The sequence below is a fragment of the Rana temporaria genome, chromosome 10 (assembly GCF_905171775.1).
Source record: "Rana temporaria chromosome 10, aRanTem1.1, whole genome shotgun sequence".
NCBI lineage: Eukaryota > Metazoa > Chordata > Amphibia > Anura > Ranidae > Rana > Rana temporaria.
Genome location: NC_053498.1, coordinates 79,952,976 through 79,969,491, shown reverse-complemented (window position 1 = coordinate 79,969,491; position 16,516 = coordinate 79,952,976). Strand labels below are relative to the sequence as shown.

General features: G+C 43.3%; 1 protein-coding gene across 1 annotated transcript in view; it reads left to right on the top strand.

The window, feature by feature from the left end:
- Positions 1 to 16,516, top strand: part of LOC120915226 (serine/threonine-protein kinase SBK2-like) — a 119,660-nt gene that overhangs the window by 40,406 nt on the left and 62,738 nt on the right. The gene's annotated exons all lie outside the window — the stretch shown is intronic.

Genomic DNA, 16,516 nt, shown 5'->3' with positions numbered 1-16,516 from the left:
AATTAAAATCGAATTTAAATCGGTGTACTAGGCAAACTACAAGTACAAAGTGCATTCAAAATTGCACTGAAAGTGCACTTGGAAGTGCAGTCACTGTAAGTTTGAGGGGTAGATCTGAAATAAGGGGAAGCTCTGCCTATTTTATCATCCAATCATGTGCAAGCTAAAATGCTGTTTATTTTCCTTCCATGTCCCCCTCAGGTTTCTACAGCGACTGCACTTCCAAGTGCACTTTCAGTGCAATTTCAAGTGCACGTTGCAAAGTGGATTTTCCTTTAGTAAATAACCCCCATTGACACAAAGCAAATCAGCTAAAAATCATCTAAAAAACAAGAATGTGGAAACATGAAACCCTTCTTAGTTCAAGATCTGCAAAAGACTCAACAAACTTTAAATCGCTGTTGTAAACTGATTGGAAAATATTCTGGTATGTGACTCTGCAACACACATCTGTGATGCTACGGTGTCTGCTTATACTGTCCATTTTCATACATTTTCTATAATCCTTAGTGTACAGAAGTTACCTTCATATAAACAGGAAACTGTGGGCAAAATACTTTTATATAAACTTTATGCAGTACCCTCTATGTAATAATGCCTTTAAGACCAGTATAGCACAGTTAGATAGAATACATTTTTAAAGTAATACACATTGCAATAAAATGTTCTAGTTCTATAAAACATATTTTTTTTTATTATTTATACTCTTTTGTGTGTATTTTTTCTCTTAAATAATGTTGGTTATAATAGCACATGTGCATATTGGATGCCTCTCATGAATATCTCTAAATAGAGAGATTCAGGCTAGTACTATGTTCTATAAAAGAAACCTACTATGTCTGAACATGCAAAGAATAAAATCAAGTAATTAATGGAAAATCTATTTGAGGAAAACATCTTTGTTCGTTAACAGTGAAGTAACATTTTAATCCAATAGAAGCTAGAGGAACATTCCTAGAATGCTTTTACCATTCCACCCCTGCACAATCCAAATATATGTGTCACCACTTCATAAAAACATGCACATTCATGTATACCCTTGTCTAATTAGGTTGTAAACACTTTTTCAACAATACCTTGTTGCTCTAAATTATTAGACATGTGCATTTGTTATCATCCGAATGCAGTTTCGCCCGAATTTCAGGGATTTTCGTGTTAGTTTTAACAAAATTATAACGAATGCGCAGAATTCAAAATCCGAAAGATCTGAAATTAAAAAAATGCTTTATTTTCATATTTCCATTATATTTTTGTATCGTTGTGACAACAGTTTGATGTTGATAAATAGAAGTTTAGACATGACGGTGACAATAGTGATCTGTGTCTATCGAACCTGCAGTAATACCGTTCGACATGAAGATTCGACGAAGCAGCTAAAAACATACGATCTCCGCGAGCGGGCATTTACAGTCAAATGCTCTGCCCATAGGCTATAGAAGAAATCTAATGTTGTTTGACAAGTAGTAATAATTAATAATTATAATTATTACTAGTCAAACAACATTAGAATTCTACTATAGCTTGTGGGCGGAGCATTCGACCGGTTCGGACGAATGTCGGACGACATCGGCCGGTTCAATAGAAACCAGCTGACATTCGGCACGTGTTTATGGAAAAAGAAACACAAAGGCTCTGCTAAGTGCAGTATTTCAACAATATTTTAATGCATAATTTGTTAAAAACACTTACAAGATCCATTGATAAGGATGTTAGTAGTATAATCTCTGGCTCTAACCATAGATTCCATAGGAAAAAGCCAACCAGCAGCTGCAGAAGGAGGAGGGAGTGAGGAGGAAAGATGGCCGTCGTAGTTCCGAAAGTAAGACAGGCATCTTTCCTGCTCTGACCAGACCTGCAAGGTTTTCTTTTTTGTTTAACCCGTTGGGTTAAACGGAAAAAGATAGTAGTGTGTACTAGGCTTTAATGTATAGTTTTTAAAATCCCATCCAACAGTTCATTCTATTAGGTAAGCCTAATGTCGGTCAGTTTACTTATTGCTATGTGCATGTCCCACAGCAATTACCCTCACAGATTGTCTATGTGCTCTGGAAAGTAGCATGTTGGCATTATATACATAAAGAAAATAAATACAGTAAAACCTTGGTTTGCGAGCATAATTCATTCCAGAAACATGTGTGTAATCTAGAGGACTGGTATATCAAAGCATTTTTTTTACAGGGTATAAAAGAGAAGAGAGGCCTCTCTAAGTGTAGCAATAAGTTGATAAATGTTGTACCTTCATATAATGTAACCATATTGCTACACTTATAGGCTCCTCTCTTCTTTTTTATACTCAGTTGTGACATGACGCTACTCTTATATCAAGACATCGCTTGTATATCAAGGCAAAATTTATTTAAACATTTTGCTTGTCTTGCAAAACGCTCTCAAACCAAGTTACTCTCAAACCAACGTTTTACTGTACATAAGTCAATACTTTTGCCTCAATGCCTGCACATTTGTGTCTATAGAACTTCTTCGTACCTGCATGTCATTGTACTAGAAGTCACTGCCTGGAAGAGGAATTGCACTGTGTTGGAGCTTTTACCTGAAACTCTGGGCTAGGAGCAAAGAGTTAACTAGGATTTGCTCCTCGTAGACTCCTATAACCTTTTGGCCTATCTTGATTGCTTTTAATGTTGTGCTTTATTTGAACTCTTATTAGGTTGACACATTTCTCAAATAAATATAATTTAATAAAAAACACAATACATAGTTTTTGTACATTCTTGCCTTTTATATACTTATATGTTCTTTTAGATGTTGTTTTTGTGCCAGGTCTATATCTTATATTTGTAGTTACTAGACCAATTTTAAATTATGTTTTGAAAGCTTGCCTTTACATACAAAAAAACATCATTATTGCTGTATATTTATACCAGCTTAGTATGGCCTTTTGTAATACCCCAATATGTCTTCATATAGGGTGTTCAGCATAAGAGCCACCCTGCCCCACTCCCTACCCCAAGCACTAAGCCAGGATTTAATGAGTACAGCTAAGCAAACTATTTACTTCTCTTTGCACCTTGGCTTTCCATAATGAATGTCTCACTCTATATGCTCATTAACACTGCTCCCCTGGCAGGGAGAGGCTAGGACCTAGGAGACAGGCCAGAGCTTGGTCCAAAAGTAACACTGGCAACTGATGAATCCAAGCTCATGTGTACAAGACAAGACCATATCATTAGTACATTTATTATAAAGATATTTGCAAGATGAGATGTTATAACATCTTACTTTGGAGCTAATTCATTAAAGCATAGGTGATATTGTATTTTCACATAAATGCATTATCTGCAAATTTCTATCAATCAATGGGCCATTTAAATTTACCACAATATACATGGTATTTTATCAGTAATTGCAGTGTTTTGAGTGTAAATCCCAATTTGTATAAATTATAAGCAGGGTTAATAGAAAATATAAATTCATAAACATAAATACATACATGTATATGTAGCGCTTGGTTACTTTTCAGAACCAGTGCTAGTGTAAATTTGGAGGGGGTCAGAGAGTTAAGTGACTCTGACCAGGTTAATCTGTTCAAATTGAGTCTCTGTCTCAGCTTTGGCTGTGCTGTGGGTTCATGCTGTCGTTTCTGGGGTGCTAATGACACCCCAGGCCGACAGGGGGCAGCAGTGGAGTCAAGGATTTGGCATATTTCTCCCCAGCAGCTTATCAGCAGGAGGGGATATTTAACCTGCCTGGGGGTATCCCCGAGCGTGACTCGGGGTGGGTTTTTCATGCTGCGATCGGTATCCCGAGTCACGCTCGGGTTAGCTGTGCAGAGTGTGCAGCGGCGCGGCTTACCTGCTCGCAGCATCCACAGACAAGTTACTCACCTTGTCCCTGGATCCTGCGATGCATCCCCACTGTGTGAGCGAGCGGTGTCCTCGCTCGATTCACAGTGTCCCCGTGTGCCGCCGATCTCCGTTCCCTGTGACGTTACGACGCACGGGGGCGGAGAACGGCGCCAAATTCAAAAAAGTAAATAAACACAATACACACAGTATACTGTAATCTTATAGATTACAGTACTGTATGTAAAAAATACACACCCCCCTTGTCCCTAGTGGTCTGCCCAGTGCCCTACATGTTCTTTTGTATAATAAAAACTATTCTTTCTGCCTGAAAACTGTAGATTGTCCAAACGTGTCCCTTTATGTCAAAAATGGTTTTAGAGCAGCTAGAAAACAGCGATAAAAAATTAGAATCACTTGCAGAATTGTGCGATAGCGATTTGTGGGGAAATACGTCATAAGAAAATAAAAGTAATGACAGCGACAATTCTGCAACTGAGCAAATTTCAGTGATTTTGAGTTGATTACATTATTGAATAATTTTTATTATAATTATATTATTATTTGTTATAATTATTTATAATTATTTATTATATTACTGTATAATTTATAATTTTGTTTTTTATAAAAAATCATACCCGGGATGCCTACAAGACTCTTGTTTGGTCAGATTTAAGTGAGTTATTCCTAAAAATTACAGACCTACAGTATAAAACGCCCAATTTCCTTGCAAAATAATTGTACCGCTTTTGGTACGTAATTCCAGACAGAATCATACCACCAGGGAGGTTAAGAGGCAGACGCCATTTTCCTGGGTCTTTTTCACGTGTGGCACCCACCATCAGGGTAGCCATGCCACGGCACCCTGGCAAAATGGCCTTCCAAGCCAGGGTGTGCGTGCTACGCGGTGTTTCTTGTTTTGGGACCACGTTGGTCTGGAACATCTGAGCTGTGGCTGGGGCCCAGTGATCAGCTGGGTCCCCAATCTGAGGAGGTCCTAAGCATTAGTCCTGTTAGAGGAGGCTGTTCAGTGGAGAATCTGCCTGAGGCGTACCAAGAGAGGCTGGTGTTCCAAGAGGGTTTTGACCATCCACCGGGGACCAAGGTAACCCGGTACTGAGAGGCTGGACGTCGGTCGCCTATCAGTCGGTAACCTACCTAAACTACCTGAAGGAGATCCGGGTGTTGAATCTGTCAAGGAGGATTCTGGACCACTACTATCTTTATTATTTTCAACCATTGAGAGGGTCTGTGGCAGAGACTTAGCCCCATGTTCAAGTGACATTTTGGCTGCCAGGCTTGTGAGAGAGACCTGTCCAGGTGCACTATACCCACTCTGGCTGGAGTGGTGAAACAGAAGTTGTCGTTGGAAGCAGGACTGTTTCCCATCTACATACACCTGAATCTGTTATTCAATTGCTACTATTTCTCTACTCTTCACCAAGTTCTATTGTTTTTTACCCGGCTGGGTAATAAAAGCACAGAAAAGACACCTGTTGTGTGGACATTCCATTTACTACAACTCTCATCAAGTACCCTAGACGGCGGAGATACATGAGGTAACGTGCCACCCAAAACAAACCAGCAGCTCCTTCGGGGGTAAGTGCTACATATATAAAGTGCAAACGTGCTAAAGTGATTGTGCAAAGAAACAGCCAGTAAAAATACAGACAAACAGATCAGTGTAAAAAGTTTATATATATCGCAAACAGTCCTTTAAATGAGATGAACCGGCATCCAACCACCTGGAAAGTGCACTGTGCAATCTAGATGAAAAAGGGATCCACCACCAGCCTAAAACACTCGGAGTACGCCTCTTAGTGAATGTGTTGGACCATAAATTATAATTGTCATAAACGCATGTGATATACCATAGAGAGCTAGTCATCAATGAAAGCGGTTGTCACTCGACACCAGATCCCAGGATGTAACCCAAAAATATAGACTGCTTTAGTGAAGCCTATCAAACATTTAGGGCTAGGTTTAGGTAGAATTAGGCGGGCGTAGCGTATCTCAGATACACTACGCCGCCACAAGTTTGAGCAGCAAGTCCTGTATTCACATAGAACTTGCGCTGAAACTTATGGCGGCGTAGTGTAACTGGGCCGGCGTAAGCCTGCCTAATTCAAAATAGGCTGGTTGAGGGCTTGTTCTATGTAAAATACTAGTGACCCCACGCATTTTAAGTTTTTAATGAACGGCGCATGCGCCGTCCGTGGACCTATCCCAGTGCGCATGCTCCAAATGACGTTGGCAAATCGTCATGCTTTCGACGTGAACGTAAATTACGGCCAGCCCCATTCACGGACGAGTTACGCAAACAACGTAAATATTTTAAATTTCGACGCGGGAACGACGGCCATACTTAACATTGGCTGCGCCATGTATTTGGTGGAATAACTTTACGCCTGAAAACCCCTTACGTAAACGGCGTATCTTTACTGCGACGGCTGAAACCCAATTAGCAAACAAATTATCAGGGGATTACTATGCTATACCAATATCTTCTGACTAGTATTAATTATTTGATTTGCAAAGAAAAATATCCATCATTACAACAACTTATGTTAAACATAGTTTTAATGTTTGAAGGAATACATCTGGCTGACCATCAGGGTTAGAATTTTTTTTTTTTACCTCATGTGTAGTGAAATTGGTAACATTAGGAATAGGAAATGCAAGGAGTTAAACTTGATGGACATCAGTCTTTATTTGACCTTATTAACCACTTCAACCCTGGAAGATTTTTCCCCCTTCCTGACCAGAGCACTTTTTACAATTTGGCACTGCTTCGCTTTAACTGATAATTGCATGGACGTGCAACGCTATACCCAAACGAAATTTACATCCTTTTTTTTTTACCATAAATAGAGCTTTCTTTTGGTGGTATTTGATCACCTCTGCATTTTTATTTTTTACACTATAAACAAAAAAAGAGCACCAATTTGGAAAAATTTAATATTTTTTACTTTTTGCTGTAATAAATATCCCCAAAAATGTTTTTTAAAAAACATTTCTTCATCAGTTTAGGCCAAAATATATTCTTTTACATACTTTTGGTAAAAAAAAACCACAATAAATGTACCGGTATATTGATTTGTTTGCGCAAAAGTTATACAAACTATGGGAAAAATGTATGACATTTTTATGTAATTTTTATAATTATTTTGTTACTAGTAATGGCGGCGATCTGCGAATTTTAGCAAAACTGTGACATTGCGGACAAATCGGACACTTTTGAAACATTTTTGGAACCATTGACATTTATACAGCAATCAGTATTATAAATATGCACTGATTACTGGGTAAATGTCACTGGCAAGGAAGGTGTTTACACTAGGGGGCGATCAAGGGGTTAATTGTGTGTTCCCTCAGTGTGTTCTAACTGTGGGGGGATAGGACTGACTAGGAGATGAGACAGGTCGTTGTTCCTACTTAGTAGGGACACACAACATGTCTCCTCTCCTCTGCCAGCACTGGGATTTGTGTGTTTACACAAATCTCAGTGCTGGCGCTCATGCATGCGATCGGTCACGATCGCCGCCGGCCCCGAGCATCGGGTCCCCAGCTGTTCAGCAGGGTCACGCGCTTACCTCCAGTGTGGCGCGCGCACCCTCTTAAAGGGAAACCTGTATATATACGGAATTTTGCCCAGGAGAGCCATTGTGCCGCAGTAAATCTGCATGACCCGGTTGGGAACCGGTTAAGTAAGTATTAAACCCTCCAAGCAAAAACAAAAACATAGGGTTAGATCCACGTACATCGGCGCATATATAGACGTAGCGCATCTCATTTACGTTACGCCGGCTCAACTTAGAGAGGCAAGTACCGTATCCTCAGAGTATTTGCGCCCGACGATGCGCGGGCGCAGCGTAAATTACAAGGCGTAAGCCGGCGTAATTGAAAGTAGGAAGGAAGTGGGCGTGTTCCATTGAAATGAGCCGTGACCCCATGCAAATGAAGGGCCGGCCGGACGGCGCATGCGCAATGACGCTGACTATGTTCAGCGCCTCTCTGCGCATGCTCAGAACTTGGCCCGGCGTAATCAGTGAGATACGAACTAGGCCCGGCGTAACTAGTGAGATACGCGCAGGGCATAAATGCGCCCAGACATGCGCCCGTCCAGTGCAAAAGTACATCCGTTTGTTCCCCCCCCTGAAGCAAGGTGCTTTTGTCCTTTTTTGTGCAGGTTTTTGTGCAGGTTATTCTGTTAGAGCCATGTCTGCTCCAGCAGCAGAGAGTAAGCGCAAGCACAATTACAACCCAAAGGAGAAGGCCATCATTGTCAGGGCCATGGCCCTGAATGATCGTTACCTCCATGGGCCAGAGAGTGTCAACACCACCCAGGCCAGGAGGAGGGAGATCCTGGCACAGATCGCAGATGATGTGAATGCATTGGGGTGCTGGCACCAGTCAGGCCTCCATCAGGGGTAGCCCCTCCCACTCCTCCCCCAACAGGGCTTCCCCCCCAAGGGTCTCCCCTTCTTATAGGCCCCAAGCCTCATCAGGACCCAGGAAGGCGACCCAGAAGACAAGGGGGTGGCAGACGTCCTGCCTGAAAACATCCGGAGGGACCAGGCCTGCCAGACCCGCCATCTGGGTAAGGTGGTGAGGAGAATGCACCACATGGCAGACAGCATGGCCTCCACGAAGGATTCTGTGCAGGATGTGGCATGCAACTCATCAGTTCTGGTCACCTGCATGGCTGATATGCAGGCCACCACAGCAGGCGTGGGTGAAGATGTCCGCGCCCTCACAGAGGCTGTCAGGGCCAACACGGCAGCCATCCAGGCGGGGGTGAGGCTGCATGAGGACACCAATGTGGTCCTCACCCGTATCGCCCTGGTGTTGGAGGGCAGGCCGCCAGGTGTGCTGAGACCAGGGGATGCTTCTCCTGATGTCCCCCCCAATGAGTCTCCCCTGAGGAGCCGGGGCCAGGGCCGTGGCCGCGGCAGGCGCGGGGCACGGCAGCGCCGGTAATTTTTTTTTATCTTGACTCAGGTTATGAGTATTTTATGTATATTTTTCTATTTTGACTCAGGTTATGAGTATTTTTAGTTTTTTGTAGCCCAGGCAGGCTACAGTGTGACTGATGTATGAATGTGGGGGTGACATTCCTGCCGGAAAAGGGGTGTCACCCTCGGTTGTTGGGGAGAAGGGATCCCCAGGACCAGGGAGAATTGATCCCCAGGTCCGTGTGAATGGTGTATGAATGTACAGCAACATAATTGGAGCCTTGGCGCGGTGTTGCTGCCCACAAGTCCTGAATGGTGGACTTGGGCTAATCCAATTTGATGAGGATGTGGGGTGTGTGTGCTAGGGACCACAGTGGTGTGCATGCGTGCATTCTGCTTGTGCCATGATTAATGTGTGGGTTTAACGTGCAAATATGCCTACTGCGAGGCATCTCCTGACTGCTCTTCCCTCAGAAGACGGGGTAGCCTCGGTCAGGGTGGGATTGTCTGGTTCGGGGGTCAGGTCATCACGTATGTCAATCTCCAGGCCCTTTCTCACGGCGAAGTTGTGCAGCATGCAACATGCAGCGATGAGACCCCACGCCATTTTTTTTATTTTGGTGCTTTTTCAATGACTTTGATCTGTATTGCTGGGACCCGACAATTCATGAATAGCCTCAAGTAGTTTTAAATGACTTTTTTTCCTTTAGAAATTATATTTTGTGCAGGGACAGTTCTAAACATGGGAAACATGCGCTACTTCACAGGCATACTATACACCCCCCCCCCCCAGGTACGGAAATTTAAAGGAATATTTCATTTTTATTGTTTCACTTTAAGCATTATTAAAATCACTGCTCCTGAAAAAAACGGCAGTTTTTAAAACTTTTTTTTTCATTGATACATGTCCCCTGGGGCAGGACCCGTGCCCAAAACACTTTTGATGACAATAACTTGCATATTAACCTTTAAAATTAGCACTTTTGATTTTTCATGTTCGTATCCCATAGACTTTAACAGTGTTTGCGAGTTCTAACACATTTTTTGCCTGTTCGCATGTTCTGGTGTGAACCGAACTGGGGGGTGTTCGGCTCATCCCTAATCTAGATCTTGGGTGCTCAGCTATAATGTCTGGTTCCAGGTTTCAGACTAAAGGAACCTATATCTTTATGGAGGCACTCAATCTGGGTGCTGGACGTTCAGTCACATTTGATAATACTCCAAGTAAGGCTTGATCCTATAGCTCTTTCATAAGAAAAAAATACTCCCTACTGTCCCTGATTTGGAAAAAAGTCCCTCTGTCCCTCTTTCCTCCTCATTTGTCCCTCCGTTTGGTCTGATGTATATAGTTGTATATAAAATGCACTATTTATCTTTCAAAAAAGTGTTTCACACTGCTAAACCTTTCATCTAATTTCTAAATTGTTGCATTTGTAAATTCCAAAAGCCAATATAACGGAATAATAGTGGTAAAAGACGCACTTGTTGGTTTAACATTTTTTTTGTGTGTGTAATTCTCCTTAAAGGGGGCATTGCAGGGTGTGTATCCTATGCCTATATACTTTTGCTAATAGATGTCCCTAATTCCCATCTCAAAAAGTTGGGAGGTGTAAGAAAGTATAGCTTTAAAACAGTGATCAATATTAGAAAAATATTGAAATGTGTTTTCTGTCCCCTGAGTGTATCAATCAGTATTAGTGTATGCTGGACCCTTTATTTTAATGATTTTTGACAATTCTGAAATAGATTCCCAGGTCTAAATCTATCTGGCATCCCCAGGAATTATGAAGATTTGTCCTAAGTTTCTTTGTCTCACTCAATAACTTGCTGCAGTTTCAAACAAACTTTATATTTAGTGACTTCATCTCTCCCCCCTTTAGGAGAGTAGCTACCGTCTGCCACCAGGTAAGTATGTAAGGTGTGCTATATCACATCCCACAGATATTAGGTGCAACTAACAAAACTATGTGTCCCATGATTCTTTAAACCTCTAGTAACAGCAATGACGAAAAAAACCTTTGCTTGCTGTACTCAGAAGCGGCTGTTTAATTAGGCAAATTAGGCAGTCGCCTAAGGCCTCGCACTCACAGGGGCCTTGCGGCCACTTAACTTACCCAATGCATTACCCCAGTTTTGAGGGACAGGGGACCTTAATGCTGCTGTGCTCAGGCAGCGTTAAGAGCCCTGACTCAGGAGCGGGGCCCCTAACAACCAGTGAATATCGGTGACACCACCCCTTGTGACGTCAATGACCCAGCATGCCCTCTGTCAATGACGTCACAAGGGGGCGGGTTCACCAGGTGACATCACTGGGTGGCCCCCACCCCTTAGTTGTTAAAGAGCAGGATCTGGGGGCCGCCTTATTAAAGGGGGCGTCCAAATTCCGATAAGCCCCCTGCCCACAAACCCCCACCGGCCAGGGTGTGAGTGGGGCCCCATGTCAAGTTTTGCCTAAGGCCTCACAAAGCCTAGAGCCACCTCTGGCTGTACTAACTATGCATTTTTAGCACAAAGCTCTACCTGCTGTGCTATTGTGCTCTGACAGGGGAACCGCCCCCACCAGCACATACCAGTCAGCGCTTACAGCCATTAACTGCCAGCACTGATCGGATGCTGATCAGCTGCTGGTTTGACAAATACTTGCTATGGGGGCAGACACAGAACAGGAGGAACCAAGATCACCATCGGGGCATCCCAGAAGTGGAGGTTTGGGGCGGCTCTGTGCAATACCATTGCACACGGCAAGTGAATATAATTTTTTTTATTATTATTATAATAAAAAATATGCATTTAAAACCACTTTAACCTCTTGCTGCCCCTGTAACGCATATGAGATAGTGGGATTTAACACCCACCCACTGCACGTATGCATCCATGGACAGCCGAGGTTTCTGTGTCTCTTCCAGTGACCAAACTGTCCTTGACACCTCTTAGGCCTCGTACACACGAGGGGACATGTCCGATGAAAACGGTCCGCGGACCGTTTTCATCGGACATGTCCGCTCGGAGATTTCGGTCTGATGGTTGTACACGCCATCAAACCGAAATCCGCGCGGACAGGATACGCGGTGACGTGGCCGCGCCGTCGCCGCGACGATGATGCAGCGACTTGCGCGACCCTGGAAGGTCAATGCTTCCACGCATGCGTCGAATCACTTTGACGCATGCAAGGGCTTGCGGCCGAGCGGACATGTCCGGTAAGTCGTACAGACGACCGAACATGTCCGACGGACAGGCTTCCAGCAGACATGTTTCTTAGCATGCTAAGAAACATTCGTCCGCTGGAAACCTGTCCGATCCGGTGGAAAATTGTCCGGTCGGCCGTACACACGACCGAACATGTCTACTGAAACTGGTCCGCGGACCAGTTTCAGCAGACATGTTCGATGGTGTGTACGAAGTCTTATGCCGGGTACACACGAGAGGATTTATCCGCGGAAACGGTCCTCCGGACCGTATCCGTGGATAAATCCTCTGGCAGGTTTTGAACTCCTGGTTGTACTAACCAGGAGATCAAAATCCCCGCGGAATTCCGTCCGCGGTGACGTGTCGCGCGCGACGCTGTCATATAAGGATATGCACGCATGCGTCGAATCATTACGACGCATGCGAGGGATGTGTTCGGACGGATAGATCCGGTGAGTCTGTACAGACCACCGGATCGATCCGCTGGAGCCGATTCCAGCGGATAGATTTCTTAGCATGCTAAGAAATTTTTATCAGCTGGAAATTGGTCGGCCCGAAATATATCCGTGGATAAATATCCGCTGGATCGTACACACCAGCGGATCTATCCGCTGAAACCGATCCGCGGATCAATTTCAGCGGATCGATCCTCTCGTGTGTACGGGGCCTTAGTCTCTAGTCAGGATTATGAACTGGTGGGCCAGGCTTTTTTGAAAGTCAAAAAAATATATACTAGCCACAGTCCAATATCAGCTTTTCTTGCTCACAAGCAAGGCGGGAGTGGTGAAACACATTAAGATAGGTTGGCTTTTGGGTGGAGACATGATTCATGTGGTATTTTTTCTGATAATCTGATACAAATACATAAAGAAGAGCTGAGATACAGGGCACTTTCACCCACTTCCTGTCCAGGACAATTTTCAGCGCTGTTGCACTGTACATGACAATTGCGCGGTCATGCAACACTGTACCCATATGAAATATTTATCATTTTTGGAGATAGATAAAGCTTGCTTTTTGTGGTATTTAATCACTAAGGCCTAGATTCACGTACGGCCGTTCTACGTTGCGCGGGTGTAGCGTATCGTATTTACGCTATGCCGCCGCAACTTAGAGAGGCAAGTGCTCTATTCACAAAGCACTTGCGTCCTAAGTTACGGCGGCGTACCGCAAATGGGCCGGCGTAAGCGCGCGTAATTCAAAGTAGGCTGGTAGGGGGCATGTTGTATTTAAATGAGGCTTGACCCCATGTAAATGCATGGCCGAACGAATGGCGCATGCGCACGCATGCTCAGTATCACGTCGTATTTATGCCCAAAGATACGTTGGCTCAATGCCTGTGACGTGAACGTAACTTACGCATAGTCCTATTCGCGTACGACTTACGCAAACAACGTAAAAAGATACGCTTGTTCCGACGTCCATACTTTGCATGGGCTGCGCCACCTAGAGACCAGCTTTATCTTTACACCGGCATATGTCTTAAGTAAACGGCGTAACTAATTGCAACGGGCGTACGTACATTCGTGAATCGGCGTATCTTGCTCATTTACATATTCGACGCGGAAATCAAGGAAGCGCCACCTAACGGCCAGCGTAATTATTGCAACCCAAGATACGACAGCGTAGGAGACTTACGCCGCTCGTATCTTGGCCAAATCAATGCGTAACTGATTCTATGAATCAGGCGCATAGATACGACGGCGGCCATTCAGACTTACGACTGAAAGTTTTGAAACAATAAAACCTTTTTTTTTGCTTCTGGTATACAATTTTGCAAATAAGTAAATTTTATTCTTACTGATCGGCGCTGATGATGCTGCACTGATGGGCACTGATAGGCTGCATTGATGGGCACTGATGAGGCTACACTCATGGGCAATGATGAGGCTGCACTGATGGAAACTGAGTGGCACTGATATGGCAGCACTGATAGGCGGCACTGATACCCTTCACTGATGGACACTGATATGTTGTACTGATGGACACTGATGTGCTGTGGCGCAATGCAAAGGATGTCATATGACGTCCAGTCGGAACGGTAAAGCCACCACTCGGCCTTCATTCTGCTTTATGGCCGGGCAAGAAGGTGTTAATAAAGAGCAGCGATGGGCTGTTGAAGCCAGCACCTGGATTGTCCATGTATGGCAGAAGAAGAGAGTCTTGCGTGGTGCTATGGATCTGGGTATTTTTTCACTGTGAAGTCAATCACATAGGTCACATAATCAGGAAGTCCATACCGCCACTGGCATAAAGACCCATTTAAAGGGATGCTGGGGCTGGGTGAGAAAGAGATAACAACTTCAACTCTTGCACCTTTATATCTCTTATGAACAAATCATATTTTGTTTAATATCTGATCTTCAGACAAAAATTAATTTTCCTTTTTAGCGACTTCCATACCACACCTATTCTGGCACTTCTCTCTTTCATGTAAAAATCATATTTTTTTTGCTAGAAAATTACTCAGAACCCCCAAACATTATATATATATATATTAGCAGACACACTAGGGAATAAAGTGCCGGTTATTGCAACTTTTTATCTTGCACGATATTTGCACAATGATTTTTCAAATGTTTTTTTTTTCATGAATTAAAATATAACAAAACAGTAAAATTAGCCCAATTTTTTGTATAATGTGAAAGATGATGTTAAGCCGAGTAAATAGATACATAACTTGTCACACTTTAAAATTGCGCACACTCATGGAATGGTGCCAAACTTCAGTACTTAAAAATCTCCATAGGCGATGCTTTAATTTTTTTTACAGGTTACCAGTTTAGAGTTAAAGATGAGGTCTAGTGCTAGAATTATTGCTCTCGCTCTAACACACGCGACAATACCTGACATGTGTGGTTTGAACAGCGTTTACATATGTGGGCGGGATTTCCGTGCACGTTCGCTTCTGAGCGCAAGCTACTGGGTACAGGGGCGTTTTAAATTTATTTTTATTTTTTTACTTTATTTTTACACATTTTTTTATTGTTTTTTATCACTTGTATTCTTATTACAAGGAATGTAAACATCCCTTGTAATAATAATAGTGTGTGACAGGTCCTATTTATGGAGAGATGCGGGGTCAATAAGACCCCACATCTCTCCTCCAGGCTGGAAAGCATGAGATCGCGGAAAAAAAAAATCACAATCTCATGCTTTCAGCTGCGATTGCGGCTTTGTTTACTTCTGGGCCTCCGACGGCCATAGAGATGACCATCTGGTCACCGGTCATCTCTATCCTCCCCATTCAGCGGTGGGAGATTCGTTCTCCGGGCCTCCGATGGCACGGAAAAGCCTGGAGAAGCACCAGATAGCGGAGAAGGGAGGAAGGAGATTGTCATTTATTACTGTGCATATGCCCACATGTGTGAGTCTATAGCCATGTGGGCTGTACAGATAAGTAAAAGGAGCAAATGAAGAGCTTAGAAAGGGAACTGAAATTATGCATGCTCCATAGAGGAGACTAGCTTGTCTGCACAAACTCAGCTTGCAGTGGGGACACAGAGAAGATGGGAGGGACAGCTGAAGTCAGGACCAACCAGGTGTATTTCACTCTAAACAAAATTAATGCATTAGTAGCTTTGAGAACACTCTGTTGTATAGCATGTATTGAGTTTTTCATAGTCTGAATTCAGCATTTTTGATTTGTGGTGCTCAGAGGCAGTGGAGTTCCTTTTTAATACAAAGTACTTCACAAAGTAATGTCCTCTTGTCAGCCAGTAATTGCCAATAACAGTGGTGGGTAAGCAGCAGCAGATGGAGATTACCTGAATGTAGGAGATACACCCTAAAGAAACTTTGTTGAAGTTTTTTAGGGTGAACATTTTAAGGTGTATTTCCGCAAAGTCTTTAAATGTTACAAGAAAACAATAAAAGAACAATAAAAACACATTTGATTGTTTTCTTGTGTGTAGTAAGAGCTTCAAGATTTTCAAAAGAATCTCCCAAACAACACATTTTCTGATAGGTGGTACTGTTGATTTTGTACATTGCAGGAATGTTGTGCAAATGAAACACAATTTTTAATAGCAATATGCTGAAATCACCAATAGTGCACACAAACACAACAAAAAAAAGTCCTACTAAAAAATAAAACTATTATACCATCTCCAAACTGTTATACCAGACCACATTTTTAAAATATTTCCGGAGTTTTAAAGCGGGAGTTCACCTGAATTTTCTTTTTAACATTAGATTGATGCTCATTTTGTGAAGGGGAATCGGGTAGTTTTTTTTAAAAATGAAGCAGTACTTACCGTTGTAGAGAGCGATCTTCTCCGCCGCTTCCGGGTATGGTCTTCGGGTTTGGGCGTTCCTATTTGATTGACAGTCTTCCGACAGGCTTCCGACGGTCGCATACATCGCGTCACGAGTAGCCGAAAGAAGCCGAACGTCGGTGCGGCTCTATACGGCGCCTGCGCACCGACGTTCGGCTACTTTCGGAAAATCGTGATGCAATAGATGCGACCGTCTGAAGCCTGTCGGAAGCCTGTCAATCAAATAGGAACGCCCAGTCCCGCAGCCCATACCCGGAAGTGGCGGAGAAGATCTCTCTCTAAAACGGTAAGTACTGCT